The sequence below is a fragment of the Capricornis sumatraensis genome, chromosome 2 (genome assembly GCF_032405125.1).
Source record: "Capricornis sumatraensis isolate serow.1 chromosome 2, serow.2, whole genome shotgun sequence".
NCBI classification, from domain to species: Eukaryota; Metazoa; Chordata; class Mammalia; order Artiodactyla; family Bovidae; genus Capricornis; species Capricornis sumatraensis.
In genome coordinates this window covers 4,003,354-4,006,237 of record NC_091070.1, presented here as the reverse complement: position 1 = coordinate 4,006,237, position 2,884 = coordinate 4,003,354, and the positions used below count along the sequence as shown (strand labels likewise).

Here is a 2,884-nt window from a genome sequence, read left to right as displayed (position 1 = left end):
ATTATCTGGGTCATGAAGATCTTTTTTGTACAGCTTTTCTGTGTATTCTTGCACCTCTTCTTAATATCTTCTGCTTCTGTTAGGTCCATACCATTTCTGTCCTTTATTGTGCCCATACTTGTTTGATACGTTCCCTTGGTATCTCTAATTTTCTTGAAGAGATCTCTAGTCTTTCCCATTCTGTTATTTTCCTCTATTTCTTTGCACTGATTACTGAGGCAGGCTTTCTTCTCTCCTTGCTATTCTTTGGAACTCTCCATTCAAATGGGTATCTCTTTCCTTTTCCCCTTTGCCTATAGCTTCTCTTCTTTTCTTAGCTATTTGTAAGGCCTCCTCAGGCAACTGTTTTGCCTTTAAGCATTTCTTTTTCATGAGGATGGTCTTGATCACTGCCTCCTGTACAATGTCATGAACCCCCTCCATCCATAGTTCATCAGGCAGTCCATCAGATCAAATCCCTTAAATCTATGTGTCATTTCCACTGCATAATCATAAGGTCATACCTGATTTAGGTCATACCTGAATGTCTAGTGGTTTCCCTTACTTTCTTCAATTTAAGTCTGAATTTGGCAATAAGGAGTTTATGACCTGAGCCACAGTCAGCTCCCGGTCTTGTTTTTGCTGACTGTACAGAGCTTCTCCATCTTTGGCTGCAAAGAATATAATCAATCTGATTTCGGTGTTGACCATCTGGTGATATCTATGTGTAGAGTCTTCTCTTGTGTTGTTGAAAGAGGGTGTTTGCTATGATCAGTGTTTTCTCTTGGCAAAACTCTGTTAGCCTTTGTCCTGCTTCATTCTATACTCCAAGGCCAAATTAGCCTGTTACTCCAGGTGTTTCTTGACTTCCTACTTTTGCATTCCCATCCCCTATAATGAAGAGGACATCTTTCTTGGGGGTTAGTTCTAGAACGTCTTGTAGGTCTTCATAGAACCGTTCAGCTTCAGCTTCTTCAGCGTTACTGGTTGGGGCATAGACTTGGATTACTGTGACATTGAATAATTTGCCTTGGAAATGAACAGAGATCTTTCTGTCATTTTTGAGATTGCCTCCAAATACTGCATTCCGGACTCTTTTGTTGACCATGATGGCTACTCCATTTCTTCTAGGGATTCCTGCCCACAGTAGTAGATATAATGGTCATCTGAATTAAGTTCACCCATTCCAGTCCATTTTAGTTTGCTGATTCCTAGAATATCGATGCTCACTCTTGCCATCTCCTGTTTGACCACTTCCAATTTGCCTTAATTCATGGACCTAATATTCCAGGTTCCTATGCAGTATTGCTGTTTACAGTATTGGCCTTTATTCCTTCACCAGTCACATCCACAACTGGGTGTTGTTTTTGCTTTGATTCCAACTCTTCATTCTTTCTGGAGTTATTTCTCCACTGATCTCCAGTAGCATATTGGAAACCTATCAATCTGAGGAGTTCATCGTTCAGTGTCCTATCTTTTTGCCTTTTCATACTGTTCATGAATATTATACTGATTGGCTTAATTATTTCCATATTCAGAATTTTTACAGTACTAGTGTAAAAGCAGAAACCTAATTAACCTTATCATTGCAAGGATACTGCTTTCTCTAAACCAGAGTGTTTGTGTTCTTTTAAATTACTTCAAAAAAGTCTAAATTAACAAAGAACTTTTCTTAAATCTTTAATTTACCAATGTAGAAAGCATTGTTTAAATAGAGGGCCCATTTTATTTACTGTCCTTAAGTATAAAGTGGACATTCAAGTATAATGTGGGCATTTGCTTGATTTGTCCCCTTCCCAGAGATACAATCTATTTCATTTGATTAGGAAAAATTCTGAACAACTTTAAAGCCTAGAGTTTGAATAACACCATATTGCTTCTGGAAGATTTATTCGTATGGCCATAGGTACACGTTTTATTAGGTCTTGGTTTCAGAGAGACTCAGTTATCTTGGAAGCAGTTGGTTGGATAGGAGCTTTGAGCTGGCTGGTTTCGTCTGGAATTCCTTGTATCCAGATTCTATTGGTTGTCATTGGTTGTCATACTTGATTGCATAGAGATCACCTATGACCTTAATTGCAAAGTCCCAAATGACTATCACTTCTAAAGTGAATTCATGGTCCGTCGAAACTGATACAAAAGCATAGTCTGTCGTATTGTTATTTTTGTTTAGTTAGGCTCATTTAGATTCCTACCTAAAATACTTGCCTGTTTTTGGTATTACCTTATAAAGTGATGTAAGTGATATCCCTGAAGGTTTGGTAATGTACCTCTTCTTATAACTGAGTAATCTTGTAATCACTCCACTTATTTTTTTTTTAATTTTACTTTATTTTACTCTACAATACTGCATTGGTTTTGCCATACATCCTTTTTTCTCTTCTTCCTCCTAATTTTCTTCTTCACCTTCCTCCACATTCTAATCTCAAAATGTATTAGCTAAAAATAAAAAGAACAGTGTGTGTGTGTGTGTGTGTGTGTGTGTGTGTGTGTGTATACGTGCTAGTCATTAGTGTCCAACTTTTTTCAACCCCACTGACTGTAGCCCTCCAGGCTGCTCTGTCCATGGGATTTTTCAGGCAAGAGTACTGTAGCCAGTTGTCATTTCCTCCTCCAGGGGATCTTTCCGACCCAGGCACAATAATTGTTTATTATCTCTTATAACCTCTATGAATCAAGAATTGAGAAATGGCTTGGTTGGACAGTTCTGGCCTCTGTTATCCACAAAGTTGCAGTCATAGGTTGGCTGCATTTATTTGAAGACTTGACTGGGACTGGAGGGTTCATTTCCAATGTGCTCACTCTTGTGGCTGGAACGTTGACGTTGGCAAGTGGGTTTCACTTCATTTGCACCTCTCCTTGGTGCTTGAGTATTCTCACAACATGGCAGCTGACTTCCCTCAGA

General features: G+C 38.7%; 1 pseudogene; it reads right to left on the bottom strand.

The window, feature by feature from the left end:
- Window positions 1–532: 532 nt before the first annotated feature.
- Window positions 533–1,469, bottom strand: LOC138073924 (craniofacial development protein 2-like; annotated as a pseudogene).
- Window positions 1,470–2,884: the final 1,415 nt, after the last annotated feature.